Source organism: Eublepharis macularius, chromosome 8 (assembly GCF_028583425.1).
Source record: "Eublepharis macularius isolate TG4126 chromosome 8, MPM_Emac_v1.0, whole genome shotgun sequence".
Lineage (NCBI taxonomy): Eukaryota > Metazoa > Chordata > Lepidosauria > Squamata > Eublepharidae > Eublepharis > Eublepharis macularius.
Window position 1 is genome coordinate 23,341,369 of NC_072797.1, and position 17,485 is coordinate 23,358,853.

Consider the following 17,485-nt stretch of genomic DNA (forward strand, 5'->3'; position numbering starts at 1 on the left):
CAGGCCGCGAAAGGGGAGGCTGTTGGCGTTTGGCGCCGGTGGAGGGAGTCATTCCTCCCGCTGCACTTCCGGTCGGCATTTTGTTCTGTGAGGGAGCCCGAGCGCCGCTCCACACTCGCGCAGGCTTCGCGGCGGCCCCCCCTCCTTCTCCGCGCCCCGCTCTGTTTTTTCTTCATCTTCTTCCCTCCCTTTCCCCTTCTTCCTCCTCCCTCCCCGGTACCGTCTCACCGTCGCCCCGGCCGTCCCCTCCCTGCCCCGCCCCGCCACAGGGAGGAGGAGAAGGAGGCGGTGACGGCGGAGAAGGAACAAGCCGCGGCAGAGGAGACCCCCCCCCCCCGCGCCCGGCCGCCGTCCTCCTCCTCCTCCCCTCGCTCCTCTCCTCCCTCCCTCCCTCCCCGGGTTGGTGGCTCGTGAGGTGTTTATCGAATCCGGTTCGGCCCGGCCTGTGTGGATGTTGTGGGAGAAGACTTGAGGGACCCGCTCCGGCCGCGCGCTCTCCCGCTCCCCCCTCTACATGTTCGCTGCACTGAGGAGGAGACGGAAGAGGAGCCAGCCCCCCTCCCGGCCCGGATTATTGTTGTTATATTATCTCCCCTCCTCCTCCTCTCGCTCCGCGGCGGCCCAGCGGCGGATCCTCTGAGGAGGGAGGGGGGCGGATTTTTTTTTCCTCCTTTTTTTTCTCCCCCACCCCGGCTTGGATCCAGGCGGCGTTTTCCTCAGGTAAAAAGAGAGAGAGAGAAACCCTTCCCCGCTCTTCCCCCCTTCTTCGGGCTTCCTTTCCCCCGGCGGCGAGAGAGGCTTCGAGCTGGGCCTTCTCTCAGGCCCAGGCAGGGATTAGCCTTTTCGACGGGGTGGTGTGTGTGAGGGGGAGAAATCATGAGTGGCAGCCGGGCCGAGGGAGGAGGAGGAGGAGGAAGGACCGGGGGGGGGGGTGTTTGTTTCTCCCCGTCCTTCCTCCTCCTCCTCCTCTTGGGGCTTGGCGGATGAGGAGAGAATGGTTCCTCCCGAGCTTGGCGGAGAAGCTGAGGCCCGGAGGAGGGCGCAGGCCCGGCGGCCAGCGCTTCCACTCCAGCTCGGGGATTCGGAGAGGCGAAGTGGCTTGCTCGGTGACAGGCCTCGGCGCCCGAGAGAGGGAGGGAGGAAACAATACAGTGCAAACAGCGGCTGGGCACCCAACCTGGGGCCTATTTACAACTTGGGGAGGGGAGCTGGGGAAAGAAAAAGTCCCAGCCAAATCCGGCGGGTGGGAGAGCAGCGAGAGAAAGAGGGAGGCGCACGCACGCACGCACTTCGGTGTGTATAATCGGCAAACAACTGCATCTTTTTAAGCGTTGCTTGCACAACCTCGTCGTTCTGACGAACTCCTATACACGTTTGTGTGTGTTTATATTGCTGGGGAGGGTAATATCGCTGGCTTTTAAAAAAAACTTTTGGGCTTGTGTGTATTTGTGTTGATTCGATTAAAAGCCCTAGTTCTTGCTCAAGGGCTTTTTAGAGAGAACCCTTTGAACGTGTTTGTTTGTGTTGGTTCTAATAAAAGCGCTGGTTCTTCTTCAGAGGTTGACAGGCACACCTGCACGACTCAGGAAAAGGTATAGGGACTGGCTATTCTCTTTCTGTAAAGGAGAAAGATACATTTGATACAAATGTTTCACAAGGGAAAACAATTGCCTACTAACAACTTAGTAGGAAAGGGAAAGTGTAGTTTGACACTTTAAGGGACAAAGTGAAACCTGGAATTTCTTCTCTGAAATTGGGGCCCTCAGGGCTGCGAATCGAAATTTGCTGATGTGGGAGTGAGACCCACTGAATTGATGGTTCTTAAGGATAAATGTGGTTACAATGAGGTGAGTCAAAATTGTGCAAAATTAGACTGTTAGAACCATACTTCCTACAGAAGCGGATCTGTTTTAAAATCTAGAAAGTATTGTTAGTCTGTACTATGTGTATAGTTGTGTGATACTTTTACAAATCAAATATCTGGAATTTTGTTAATCTTTTAAAGTTATCAGTGGGAGTTAATATTTTTGGGGAAAATATGTAGTATGCCTTAGAGTGTCTTAGCGAATTGTAAGTGTTCTCTAATAAACCAGATTGTTTTGCATAACTCTGAAGAGTTGTGTTCTTCAGACTAGTTCGTACTACTAGTTGCCAAATGAAATCTTTCAGTGGTAGAACAGAACAATATTTCATCATGCATATCTCTCATTATGACGCTGTTGGTGTTGTAGTTCAGGAAGGAAGCTGGCTCCTATTTAGCACATCTCATCAACAAAGTAACTTTTTTTTGTTGCTTCAGTTCTTATTGCTGATCAGAAAGTGCTATTCTGCCTTTATGGCCCCTGATACATGTTTAAAGGGGTGAAGTTAATATAGCTGTCACGTAGAAGGCGTGTTTTTAATGCTGTAAATCCGTGTAGTAGTCAGTAGCGTGTCCGTGATTTGTATTGGTCAGGCAGCAGTTTGAATTTTAAAAAGCCTGAAGATCCTGCTGAGCCCCAAACCCGGCCTCCCTCCCTCCCACTAATCTGCCATTCCTGTCTTTGTGCTGCCTGGGCCTGTTAGACACTGTTTGCACCAGGGCCTCAGGCCTATATGCACGGGAGAGGAACCATTTTCATTTTGAAAAAGCAGTTTTTATTTTTGAACTTTATGAATTTCTGAATGAGCCATGAGTTGTTTCTAATTTTGCTTTGGTGTGTGGATAACTGAATTTTCCTTTTCTTTAAGGCTGTGCTGTGCAGAGGCCAGTTGTAGTTCCAGTTTGTAGTAAAGAAAGGACTGGGCAGAAAATAGTTGTACTTGAGTGTTTTTCATCATTGGAAAGTGACACACGATCTAATGATACTTTTGTTGCTGAAGTTACACAAGCATGGATCACTTAAGTAACAATAAGGTTGTTCATGTTTGCATTCTGTATATATTTTCTGGAAATTATTTATTTTAATTCCAGATTTGATTAAGAACTGATCTCCTGATTTATATTCCCTTGAGTGTTCTCATCAAAACAAGGCTTAATATTGAAAATTTAACACCTTCAATCCAGACATTTATTTTCTTAAATGTGCACTGTGATCTGGACCATTAAATTTAAAAAATCTGTTAAGATAACTGAACAGTACCAGTGTTGTTTTAAATATCAGCCTGTGTTTGTGTGCATGGGGAAAGGTTTGAGGAGACGTCTGTAGGATTTAATATGCTGTTTTCTTGGTTAGGCGTATTTGTGTATTAGCTAGATCTAATAAATAGTGTTTCTGTTTGATTTTTTGTGGTTTTACACATATTTGGACTTCAAGTTTTGTGATTCTTTAACAGTGACATCCTGTAGGGGAAAAATGGAAGCTTTATGTAAGAGTGTATTATCAAAGTACAACAAAACTTTTCTAATGTTGCAACTCTGGTTATTATTAGATTGAAACTGATTCATTCACATTGAAATTAATGGGAATAATATGGTTAGAATTACTTGAATAGATTGTAGATTGTATTTGGTAAGCCTCGTGTTCTTTAACTGAAAGGGAGGGGTCCCCCTCCATATTCCTGTAGGCATTTGGGAATAGTAAGTTAGTGATAGTTCTGCAAATAGCATCTGTAAGGGTTTTAAATGTACCAATAGTTTGCCCTAAAATTGATGTAAAACTGAAAATTATTTTAAAAATAATTAAATTTAAGGTATTTGTTTAGTCTAGCATATTGTAGTACCATTTAATTATCTTAATTTAAGAAAATGAACGTTCATAAAGTGGGCTAAAAGTGCTGGCACTTGACCATAATATGCTCATACACTTTAGCACCCCATTTATTTTGGTGGGATAAATTAACAGCGTGAAGTAAGTGTGGAGTCATGGTCCTTACATGCAATCAATCTAGGTCAAGGACAATGCCCCTTTCATGTATCTGGTGCCTAGGACAAAGCACCTTTAATCCTGAATGGGAGCACTAGACCTGCTGCTCTATAAATATGACAATGCTAGTTATTGCTGAGTATATTAAAGTTTTCTTTGAAGGGATAAATGATTTAAGGCATTTAACATGCTGTAGTATTTTGAGGTTAGTCAGTTAATGCAGAACATGATAATACAGAATTCTTGGAGTTTATTTATGTTAGTCTGTCTAATGAAAGCTATAAAAGGTGAACAGAATTAATGAAAATAATCAATAGGTTCTTTTGAAGAGTGAGCCCTAGATTTTTGCTGGAGAAGTCTTTTGCAAGTTAGTGACCTTCTAAGTACTTTGGAGGGGGGAGATTGTAATCCTAAGCATGTTACTTACAAATAAGTTCAGCTGGAATTTTAATGACATTTCTATATGTTCAGGTGAGGGTTGGAGTTTTTTGTTGTATGCCACTTTAAGTATACGTCTAGTAGCTGTGGGCAGGGCTGAAAAAAATCCCATGTGGCTGGTGTCTAGGAATTTGAAGTATTTGTTCACCCTAGCAGATCTCTAGTGTTTAAAAATTGGATGTTGGCTGTTGAACATTTACTGTTGCTTGGGAATAATAGTAATTCTGGCATGGTTTTTTTCTTGTTACATTTCTTTGGGTATACTGCCACTAAGAGACTATGCTTTTAATCAACCCTGAAAATTACTGTAGTTAAAAAAAAATTAGCCCATGTGCCTATGAAATCTTTATGGCACAGTGATGGCCAAAAAGCAATTATTTTTATGTTTATAAAGCTTTCCTGATTGATCACTTCCTGATCACTGAATCTTGGTGTGCATGTATGTGTGTAAAATTCCTTAAAGTTACTGTGAAAGTTCAATTCACTTTCTGATCATGTATATTATAGATGCTGCTGCATTTCTCTTTCAGACCAAATCAAAACCTGACTCAGCCATGTGATGAGCTACCAAGGAATAATTGCCTCTGTCTTTTCTATTTTGAAGCATAAAGAGTCAGTATGTCCTTAAATACTTTAGAAAGAGAAAACCTGTACACACAATCTCTGTTGTGTGGGTCTGTGTTTAATACAAGGTCAGGCATCTCTTTCTTGCTTCTAGCAATAAGAACCAATAACCTAACAATTGATCTTGGCTACAGAGGATTCTGTCATTGGTCTTTCATAGCAGAGAGATTGCCCCCAGGCATTTTCTGGGGCAGCATTTTGCATCAGGTTAGTTGAAAATGGCAAGACTGTCAGAAATATTTACAAGAATTGTAAGGTAGTTTGGGGCATGAGATGTTTGAGGGTAAAGAGTGGACTTGCAAATGGATATTCACTTGTGCTGACCGACAAGATTTTTAGGGTATAAGCTTTTGAGAGTCAAAGCTGCCTTCTTCAGAGTATCTGAAGGTGCTGCTGGACTCAAATCCTGCTGTTCTAGTGCAGATCAACACTGCTACATACCTGAAAGGTACTTGTGGTGAATAGCAGTTGCCCCTAAATGACCTTATGCTTGTTTTCAACTTTATGCATTCCATATCCTGTTGCTTTATTTATTGAATTGTCCTGGCCGTTGATCGCATTGTCTCACACTGTGTAATCCTCCTTGAGTCTCAATGAGAAAGGCAGACTATAAATAAATAAAAATAAGTTTAGAATGGCATATCAACTGAGCACTCAGAGAAGCTGCATTTTAATAACAGTGAAATCCCTTTGTTTTAAACTTTTTTTGTCTTAAGTCTTTAAGGCAGAAGAGAAAGAGAAAGTCATTCATGCACTTTTGTAAGTCAGTATCTTGTACAAGTACAAGGCTGTGTTTCCTTTCTTACCTCTCTGTGATCAGCTTTCTCCTCCAAAGTGCCTGTCTCGTTGGAAAAGTTGGAGGCCCTACCTGGCTCTTTGTGTGGCTGGGCAAGTGCAGCATTGTGGAATTTTAGCAAATGCAAGAGTCTTACTCAGTGGTTTTTCTTTGCATTCTGACCTAAGAAGGTATAGAGGGAACTCTGAGAGCTATTGTTTTGTATCATTGCTGCAGTGGCCTGGACTTTATGATGAAACCCACAGTAGGTGCATCTGTTTGCACTGGAATGGAATAGCCAGGCAAAGATTATTTTGTGAATTTTTCTTTCTGTGTTTTTTGTAAAAGACAAAACTGTGTACAATAGAGTGAAATAATGATTCTTAAACCTTTGGACTATAAGACGATAGGTGGTGAAGAAATGGCTGAAACCTTTTCCATAGTAAACACTGAATTGTGGAAAATTGAAACACAAATCTTTCTGCACCTGTGCTGAATGTGTGGAGTGAAAGTATTGCTTGGCAGTAAGTAGTTGGTGTTGATTTCTATGTATTTTAGTACTTTAGGTCTCTTTGAGGAGAAAAGTGATCTAAAAAATAAAAACTCAAATTAAATCTAACCTGTGAGATGACCTGGCGTATTTTCTAGATACTTTGCTGATAAAATTTCTGATCTAGCTTGGGCAACACATTCAATACACAGCTTATGCCAGCAATATCAGGAGCATTCTCTGTGGGATTTCTATGGATAGTTTTGGATTGTTCTTCCTGACTGATGTGGACAGGGTCTTTGAAGTTATAAAGTTTCCACTAAAAATCCTTGCCCTTCTGAGCTACTAAAACTTGTTGGGAAACCCACTATCCAGGATAATTCATACATCACTAATAGAGAGGTTTAGGTTGCCGTGTTGGTCTGCAGTAGAACAGTAGGATTTGAGTCCAGTGGCACCTTAGAGACCAACAAGATTTTCAGAGTGTAAGCTTTTGAGAGTCAGAGCTCCCTTCTTCAGACATAATGAGCTCTTGGGTCTGAAGAAGAGAGCTGTTCCTAAGCCTCTTCCTTAATGGCATTTGGGAAGGTCTGGAAAAATAGTTTTTGAAGACTCATTACAAATGCTTAATTTTTACTTTATCAATTGGATAGACATTTGTCTGCCTTTGATTTGGAGAAAATGTGTATTTTTAAATTTATTAGATTTCTTACCTGCCCTCCCCACAAGTGGGTTCAGCGCGGGTCACAACATTAATGATATTACAATAATATTAAAATAACAATAATAGGAGTACAATAAACAAGCATAGTATAAAAGTTAAAAACCACACATCCAAGAGGTGGCATTTTGATGTTCACAGGCAATACACTTCTCTCAATAATCATGGGGGGAGGGCAGGTAGATTACAAAAGTATCTTAAGTAAACAGGTGGACCACAGGCAACAGCAGAGAAGCCAGCTGGGCAGTCTGCCCACTCGTCAACCACAACTGTAGGGCTGGCGGAACATCTCTGTCTTACAGTTCTTACTGTCAGAACTGTAACAAGTCCCACAGGGTCCTAGTCTTGACAGAAAGAGTGTTCCACCAGGCTGGTGCCAGGGCCAAAAAGGCCTGGCCCTGGTCAAGGCTGGGAAAATGTCCTTGGGGCCAGGGATCACCAGAAGATGTTTGTTGGTCAAACAAAGTGCCCTCTAGGGAACATATAGAAGAGGCGGTCCCATAGGTATGTTGGTCCGTGTCTGTTAAGGGCTTTAAATGTCATAGTCAGTACCTTAAACTTGACTGGGAACTCAACTGGGGGCCAGTGCAGGACAAGTCGTATCTGTGTCCTAACGGGAGTCCCAGTAAGGATATGTGCCACTGCATTCTGGACCAGCTGTAACTTCCAGATCAGCCTTAAGGGCAGCCCAGTGTTTAGGCATATCTCTTGTAATTTATTAGTAAGCTGTTGTGATTTTTAATATACAGACTGTTTTAATAGATGTATACTGTAAGCAACCTTGGAAAAATAAATCTCCACCATGGGGACAGCGGCCTGTCAACAACATTGCTATTCAGGGTTCATTCTTGCATTATAGTCCTTTCACAACCACTGGAAATGCTTCTTACGGTGATGCTGCTAATATAAGTGTTGTGTAAAAACTCTCCACACAGTAGGGGAGATTGACTGTGGTGTAGGTGTTAGATTAGGATTTGGGAGAGCTAGGTTTGAAATCCCACTCTGCTCTGCAACCTTGCTGTGTTTCCTTAGGCTGAGAGTGAGTGTGTAACCTGCCTTACAGGGTTGTTCTTAAAGCAGCATATAAATATCTAAATAAGTTCAGCTATTTTTTTTAAAAAAATCTATCAAGGAGTTGAACCATTAAAATTTTGTTAGTTGCTGTTTAGTTCGATACATATTTGCCATTCAGATTTTATTCAGACCTCAGTTATTGTTCTTCATCAAGACGAAATGCATTAAAAGAATTGCTCAGTAAGTTGTTTCTACCACATTGAACTGATTCAGATGGTTTATATACTCTTATGCCTGAAAATGTAACTTTACAATAGACTATCACATTAATTTTGAAGTTTTTGTTGCCCCAAAAGCTGTACCTCAAAGGTGTTTTTTTTTTGGAGGGGGGTGTTCTGGAACAACATCTAATTCAGCTTTAGGGGGGCTTTCAGGAAAACTGAAATATGCATGAGTGCACAGAATTGTTTGGGTGTATGAAGAAAATCTTTGGATCCAGGATATCCCACAGAGCTGTTGCAGTCATGCTTGATCGTCTGAGTTGGCAACGTGAATTTATGATGTGAAGATGCTCTTTCTGTAATTATTTGCCTAGAATTATCAGCACTCTTTTAGGTATTGGGTATAATTCAGGTCTTTTTTTCCCAATTCTAGCTAGCAATGTTTTCACTTAACAAATTTGAGATTAGATTTATTAATAAGAGAACAGTGGCTGGAGCCTTTGTGTTTGCTGGCTTTACTTTGACCAAACATCGCTTGCTTTATGGACTTTACTTTCTTTAAGGTGACTATATGGACTAACCAGATATTGGATGAAAATTGGTCTGCTCAATTCATTATTTCCAAATGAGCTAGCATGCTGGTTTAATTTTAACTTTGTCCTTGCCTGTGAGAATGAGTTTGTATCCTAGGTCACAGTAAATGAAAGAGCTGCTACTGATCTTGGAGCCCTCTCTTCTTATCTTTAGTAGCTTTTTTCTTTTGCAAAAAACAATTTGATTTCACTGGGGGGCGAAATGTCTGTAAAGTGGCATTGGATTTACTTCAGCTTCCTGGGTCTAACCCATGATGGTCACTGCATGGAGCAGCTGCCTCATGAGAAGCTACTTATAAAGCACTTCTTAATGACTGTAACGTAAGAGTTAACTGTGAATAGAAATGCCTTGATTGATATGCAGCCTGATCCTGTGCACACTTATTCTAAAGCAAGCTCCCTTAAGTTTGTTGAGGCTTACTCTCTATTAAGTGTGCATAGAATTGCAGCTAGAGTCAGGGATGCAGAGAGTGCACGCGCAGAACAATGCCTACTTGCTACCTAGCAACACTTCTTGTTTCCCTTCAGCCTGCATGTTTAGTACAGCTCCATCAGATTGCAGAGGAGCTGAATAACTTGGAAACCTTTCAAGTGGCTTTGTCAAAAAAAATATCTGTTGAGCCACAAATAATTTTATACTTGTTGGGGTTGTCCAAAGAATGTATGTACTATCCTTACAATAGCACTATACAGGTAATCAGAATTTATATCCCAGTATTGAAGACAGGGTTAAGGCTTTGAGAAGAGGAGAATGGCTTTTCTGAGGCAGCCTGGTGAGTTCCTACCTGAGACATCATTTGAGCTTATAGTGAGGGATAGCGATCTTAGGCTAATGCAGCATACCAAAGAAACGTCAACCTGGCTCAGCGATCTGCAATAAAACAGAGTTCGTAAAATTATCTTTTAAAATGCTGTTAGAACTGCTGTGGCCATGAAGATCAAGATGAAGTAGACATAGTCCTGTTGGTATGGTACTGTTCGTTTTGTAAAAGCAATCGGGATGTAAGTATTAAATTTGAAACCTGGTTTGCAAGATTTGATTGATATGCTTGAGTTTAAGCAGGTTTATAGCTTAAGCCTACATGTGGCTGCTAAAGGACGCTACTGTGTTAGTCTTTGCAATACTGCAAACTAGTCAGCATCCTGTGAGTTAAGGTTGGATTGGTGGTCTACCTACATTGAGTATCCCAGTGGTAAAGTCACTGGGATACTCTTTAGGCATTGTGTGACTCTGAAAAGGAAGCTGTAGTTAAAGATGTAATTCTTTAAAATTCTTAGTTATCTTAGGCTGCTGTTTTGTTTGACCTCACTCCACTCAGAAAAAATAAGAAGTCTTCGCAAGGATAAACATTCATAAACAAAAATGAATCAAATTAAATGTATTATGATTCATTATCCTAAAATATTTCCCTTGAACCTTTTGAGATGGGTTAGGGGTTCACCCTAAAAAGATTAGACGTAAAAACTTTTCTGTAGAAGGTAGCTATAGATATCCTCCTTTAATGATACACTCCCACTTCTCTCAAGTGCTTTTAAACAGGCTTTTATATACTATAGGCAACTATAACTGATGTGACTGCTATGTGTAGATTGCATTTTTGTAAGAAATTCAAGAACTTTTCTGTTCCCTGGAGTTTCAAAGCCATCCATTCTGTTGATTATTCAGTCTTCAGTATGAGCATGGTTAGATAATAAGTATACAGTTATATATTCTTGTGTTGCCTCATCCCCAAATATAGTATTATGGAGTAGGGGCTACAAGAACTATTAGAATAATATTCAGAAATGAGCACTACCAGACTGAAAATGAGCCTGCAGCATTTATGTTGCTTGCTCTTAATTTTGCATTTCATTTAGTAAACATGTGGGTGTGACAAGGGCAGTATTTCATTTAGATATTTTAAATCAAACCTTCCAAACTTGAGCTAGAGGTCTTAGTCTGAGAAAACTAATAACTGTGCTTATATACCACTCTTCTAGACAGATTAGTGCTCCACCCTGAGCAGTGAACAAGTTAGTGTTACTATTATCTCCACACTACAGCTAGGGAACTGGGGCTGAGAGGAGTGACTGACCCAAGGCCACCTACTAAGCTCATGGCAGTAGTGGGATTCGTACCAGTAAAGTGCCAATTCGCAGCTGAACTACTTAACCACTGGTAGTACTTATGTACAGAGTCTCTATTTTTCTTTAATACTTTTGTGAGTTAAGTGGATACTTCCACTTATAGTTCTGGGAGCAGATTTGCGTATATTGCTGAAGGTCACCCATCAGGTCTCTGGTAAGTCATACTGCAGTCCAGTGAGACAGACAGTCCTTTAATATTTCCTGTATCAGGTCTTAATTTTTCCTCTGCGATTGCTGGGCTCAACTCTTTTTTAAAAAATTGAAAGGTGAAGTTTTGCATTTTGTTGGATGAAGCAAACTAAAACTGTTGGCTTTGTGGTGTTAATTGTTTATGGAAATTGATGTTTCTAAGTTAGGGCTTCTGTGCATTGCTTGTGCTACAGTTTGGATAAGCTGAAATTTGGAGGTTGAGAGCTCCTCCGTAAGAATTCTAATTGTACAGTATAAATGCTTGTATTAGTCTTGTTCAGAAGATCTGCATTTAATGCTAGTGAAAAGGCCCTTACATTAACTGTATGCTTTCCCTGACATTATTTGTTAAGCTGGATTTATATCTATGACTCTAAAAACTTTTTGCTCGCTGAAGCTTGGCATATATAATTCTTCAGTAACACCCTTTATTGAATGTAAATTAACATAAACAAATGCTTCTGCAAGGTCAAATGTAAATCTTGTTCCATCCCATCTTGCAAAATATACATATGTATCAGATCATTACTGTAGGATATTAGGGGTAAGCAATTGAGGATAAGGGCTTGACCTTTTATTGAAGTATAGATGCTTTATTTTAACTGTATAAATATAACTGTGTGTGTGATTGCAAGGTGGTGTAGTATAACACATTAAGTCTTCAGCCTCTTCGGATTCAAGACTGTTCTTTAATTCCAGACTGTATTTGCTGACATTCTCCCCTTTCTTTAGAGTGACTAGATGCAAGGAAACGAAGGACTGTCATATTTTCAAGTAGTTGCAAATGCGGTTTGTCATGCAGGGACTGGAAAACAAACACCTACCAAAATACCTCATTCTACACCAATGTTAAAAACAAAAGCACTGTGTGTTCCTTCGTGTCCAGGCTTCTTTCTCGTTCTACCTCTCTCTATTGTTAAAGAAACCCAAACAAAATTGTGGCAGTGCAAATAGTGTATCCTTCCTTGGGAACAGGTATGACTTATAAATGAGTCCTAACCAATCAGTGATAAATATCAGGTAGATTGCTAGATGTAGGCAAGGGATACCTGGATTCAAGTTTTGCTCAGTCATGAAGCTCTCATGGTGACATTTGGCCAGTCATAGTCTCCCACCCATATTTCTCAGGAGGAGAGATGGGATAAATCCATATATGCTTCTTTGAAACACACATATGTATGTTGAAAAAAGCATAATATATGTTGGACTACAGACACATGCATTACTTTGCACCTAAAGTGGGAAAATATATCATTACAGGAGGAAGAGAGGTCTAGGATAACTATAGGCCTGGAACAAGAGCTGTATGAAAAGTGCTATATGGATTTTGTCTGCCAGGCTTTTTTGGATGGATGGAGGATAAATAATGCTTTGCATTTCCTTCTTCACTCCCCCCTCCTGCTTCTGTATCCCTAAACAAGCTTTTCCACATAGAAATGATTGGTGACCATGCACTTATGTGGGAAAAAATAAAGTCAAGTGGAGGGACATATTAGGGCAGAGGCTAAATATGTTCCTGGTGATCTCAGTGTCTTCTATGAGAAACAGGTTTTCCTTTTACAATTGTGCCCCAGTTTGAAACACATTTACTTCACCTAATGCTTTGTCGCAACCACTGAGAACTCAACCCTACTGCTGTTTATATTACTCCATTTCTCCATCTGCATAGGCCTGCTCTAGATCTTAGTTGTTAGTAGAGATGGGCACAAACCAGAAAAAAACCAAACCATGCAGTTCGTGGTTCGTCACATTTCACGAACCATGAACTTGCACGAACCTGTCTTGGTTCACGAATCAGTTAGTTTTGGTTAGTGAAAATGTCACTTCCGGGTCTGCAGGAAGTCCATTCCCTGTTGCCTAGGAAACTAGTTGATCGGGGTCAGCAGGTCTGCAGGAAGTCCATCCCCTGTTGCCTAGGAAACTGATTGATCAGCGCCAGGCTGTCTGCGGTGATGAACTGAAAAATGAACTAAACGATCCAGCCTAAAGTTCGTGGCAGTTCGTCAGAAATGGGATCTGATGAACTGCTGGTTCACGAACCATGAACTGGCCTGGTTCATCACGAATTTTGGTTCATATTTCAATTTGTTCCCATCTCTAGTTGTTAGCTTTTTGAGAGTATGAGGAAAGATTGCTGGAACTAGCCTGTTTTACATGTAGCAAAACTACTATTTTTAATGCTATTTTCATATAGACAAATTTAAATGGTTGCACTTTAGTGCTTAGGCTTGCACTTAAGAGAGCAGGCCTAAGCAAATCTACTCAGAATCCTACTCAAGTCTATTCAATGGGGCTTACTCCCAGAAAAGTGTCTTTAGAATTGCATTCTAATAGTTTATAGCTATTACTCTCAGTACTTATATTGCAAACTAAAAGTACTGCAAACTGAAAGTACTGAGTACTTGTTTGCCTCTGTTGTGATGGGTTTCAAATGCAATATGAGGGATTTCTGTCATTTTAAGGTTAGAAACTAGTGATTTGCCCACAAAATTAATTCATGGTAGAGACAAGTCTTGGACCTTGGTCTTCTGGATTCAAGCCCAACTTTTCTGGGACCACACTAGCTCTCAATAGTAGTATTGATAACTTAATTTGACAGCTGTATTTGGAATGTTCTTAGGTAATCATAATTTGAAAATGAAATTAAAATTAACATAACCTAGATGTAATGGTAGTCAACAAGTGAACAAAAATGTTTACTCTTTCAGCAACCTCTGCATTTTGTACATTCCCTACAGACTGGGTGTTCAAACCAGGGTTAAGCTAGTATTTGAAATCCTGAGCTGGATTCAAGCCTATGATTTGCCATGAAAGCAGAAGTATCAGATTAGCAGGTGCTGTGAGAGTGGAGGGAGGACCAGGGAGTTGTAAGGTTGACAGCCTCCCATGCTAGTTATGGCAGCAAACCATAGTTTGCTGTTATATCTGAACTAAGACTATGATACACTGCTGTATAGAGCAGTTGAGACTGTGTGGAGACAGCTATGATAACTGGATAATTGTGTATCCATATAATAACCTGTGATTAATTAGCTTTATTCCCAAGTAAATAAAACTGGAGTTTTACTTTGATAAATCATATTCCTTCATTGAGTCTAATAGAGAAGTGAAATGTGCACCATGTGTTTTAACAATAATTTAGAAAATCTTAAATAAAATTAGATGTTCAGTACCAAATTATATATTATGTGTATCAGTGATCTGAAAATGTAAAATTACAGGATTTATTATGTAGTGCATATGACATGTGCAGAGATCTAGCAGAGGCTTCCATAGTCTTGTCTGTCTGTCTCTCGCCTCCCCCCCTGCCCACACGCAAACTTTGTTATGTAGCTGAGGTGAAAGGAACCCCAGAGTTTTCAGGTATTCTAATACATAGGTGATGTTAATTACATTGAAACTTTGAACTTTCTTTTAAGGCGATTCTTTCAGAATTGTATAAGTTCAGTATGCTGTGTCAATATAATAGGTTCTTGCGGCTTACACTTTCATTTCGCTAGCACCCACTTCATAAGATGGATGAAATGACTTCTCAGTCAGTATACACATTTTTTTTAACTTCATTTATACTCCACTTTCCCCCAATGGGAACCTAAAGTGGCTTGTATCATTCTCCAATGCTCCATTTTCCCCCTTGTAACAACTCTTTGAGGTAAGTGAGGCAGAGTGTGTATGACTGGCCCAAGGTCGCCCAGTGAGCTTCCTTGGCAGAGTGGGGAATCGTGCCTGGGTTGCTCAGGTCCAGTCTGTCACTCAAGCAACTAAATCACACTGACTGTCTTTCACATTCACTATTCACATGCATTTTGAATAGTGAGTTCAAAGGATAAAGATGTAAATTTTCAGGTAAGTAGTAAGCACTTTTTTCAGTGTTTCCCTAAATTTTCTAATTTTTGTAACAAAATATTTAAAAGTTCCCTGCCTTTTCTGTCTTGACGCACTTTCAGTGAGTAAAACCTTGACTTAAAAAAAGCATTTCACTCATGCTCAACCACAGGAGTTTTTTTCCCTCCAGTGATCTCCCAAATTTTGCCAACCCCCCCCCCCCAATAAAAAACAAGGAAGTCCTGAGAGAGAATAACAGAAAAAGTCTTTTCCTCAGATTTCCTTCCTTTCTCTCTTCCCGGTGGCCTTCACATATCTGATGAAGAGTAACACGTATATACATATGTTTGAGTGGATTGTTTACCTCAGAGTAAGAAAGTAGATCCTACAAAATAATATTTGGCTAGCAACAACTGTGGGGAAATGACTGGTGAAGAGGCCAAAGTGTGTAAAGAGGAGCTGTGAGGTCAAGGATGCTGAGAGAAATTTTCCAAAACAATGTGCTATGAATTTTAATGACTCCTGTCTTGGATGAGACAGTGCATAATAGGTGGGATGCATTGTTGCCACAAGCAGTCAATTAACATGTCAAAAGTTCTGAGGTACGGGTTTGTATAATATTCAAAGCCAAACCTTTAAATATAAAAGAAGTATAATTTAGGTAGAGCATACATTGAGCTTTGTGGGATTTAGTTTTCTGTAAACACACATCATTAAAGTGATAACATTTTTAAAAGCCTGTGTGCAAACATTCTTTATCCTTGTAATAACAACAATTTATACTAGTAGACATTCATTTTGAAATTTTCTGATAGAAAAGTGGGAAAATAAAATGTTTGGAGGGTTGTTGTAATATAATAACAACTTTGCTTATATACTGTTCTTCTAGAAAGAATAGTGCCCCACTCAGAGCAGTGAACAAAGTCAGTGTTGTTATTATCCCCACAATACAGCTGGGGAGCTGAGTGTGAGAGGAGTGGCAGCAGTGGGATTTGAACTAGCAGAGTGCTAATTTGTAGTCCAATCACTTAACTACTATGCTGCAGCATAGGTTGAGAAGGATATTAAATATAGGAGAAAGACTGACACTCAAGAAGATCACTATCTTATTTTGTTCCTAGACTGACTCCAAGGATTTAATGACTGAGAAGTTCTACAGTCTCTCAGTGTTTTATAACTAACAAAAGGGTTGCAGTAGGAGCTGCCTACAAAGAGCCATAATTTAAGAAGTGTGTGTGTATGACAGACACAGACAGGAGGTCCACTGGTGTAAGAAAACTCAGCTTTGTCTGGTAGTGTTTTGTAAAAACCCCATTGTCCACATACTTGGAATTCTTCTTTTGGAAATATAAAACTGATAAAATAGGTATTTAATCCTGACACAAAACCAGTCAATAATTACAGTGATATTATATAGCACTCTAATTTTTCTTTTAAAACAGTATTCCATAACCGCCATTGTGTATTTGGCATTGCTAGTAACTCCTATAAAATTTCTTCATAGGAGAAAAATGTTCATATATCGGATTAATGCTTTACCACAACAGTTAGAGATTAATCACTTGGAATTGGTGTGTGGGGGGCGGGGGGGGGGTATTCCAGTGATTAAAAATGACATTACACATTTGGGGATAAACTATTTGAATAAAGTTTGTACTCCTCTCAGGTTTTATGGCAAGAGTTATACTAAATGACCAGTTCTCTTTATCCCTTTTTCTTTGCTTTATTTATTTTTTGAAAATGTATTCACAATTAATTTTTTGGCAAATATCTTCAAACTCTGATCATTTGTGCAACTCGCTAACCATATCATTTATGAAATTAGAGAGCTATACATGCTACACACCAAAATTCTCTGAAAACTTCAAATTCTAATTTTTAGTCTATACTCAAAATAGGAAAAGTTTTAGGTGAGTAGCTGTGTTGGTCTGCAGTAGAACTGCAGAATTTGAGACCAGTGGCACCTTAGATACCAACAAGATTTTCAGGGTGAAAGCTTTCGAGAGTCATAGCTCCCTTCTTCACTTCAGTGCATTCCAAGAACTCCATTGTAATTGCTTATCCTGTAACTTGAAAAGTGACCAATTGAGAAACTCTTAGTCCAGTAACCCACATAAGAACAACCCTGCTGCATCTGTCCAAGTAGTTTGCCATCCTGTCTCATGCAGGATTAACCTGAACAGCCAACAAACTGGGCATAGAGGCCAAGATCTTCCTACGATGTAGCACTGGTATTCAGAGGTTTACTGTCTTTGAATATGGGGGTTCCCTCTAGCTACCATGGTTAGTAGCCATTGATCAGTCTATCCTCCATACATCTGTTCTATCCTCTTTTAAATCCCCCAGTGTTCGTGACCATGTCCAGTGGCAGTGAATTCTTTTATCTCCTTTCTCCACCCCATACTTAATTCTATAAATCTGTCATGTCTGCCCTTAGTCGTTGTCTTATTCTAAACTGAAAAGTCTCAGACTCCTAGGAAAGGAGCGTCAACTCTTTAATCATTTTGGTTACCATTTTCTGCTCCTTTCCCAGTTCTGCAGAATCCTTTTTTGAGATATGGTGACTGGAACTATATGCAGTGTTCTAAATGACGCCACACCACGGGTCTATTTAGGGGCAATA

General features: G+C 40.2%; 1 protein-coding gene across 3 annotated transcripts in view; it reads left to right on the forward strand.

Annotated features, from left to right (window-relative positions):
* The first annotated feature begins 277 nt into the window (after window positions 1-277).
* Window positions 278-17,485, forward strand: part of NIPBL (NIPBL cohesin loading factor) — a 153,091-nt gene continuing 135,883 nt past the window's right edge. Inside the window, exon 1 of one of the 3 annotated variants that reach the window (XM_054986281.1) lies at window positions 278-720. The gene's annotated coding sequence lies outside the window, so the exon portion shown is untranslated. The remainder of the gene's footprint in view (window positions 721-17,485) is intronic. The other 2 variants (XM_054986280.1, XM_054986282.1) reach the window with 2 other exon arrangements.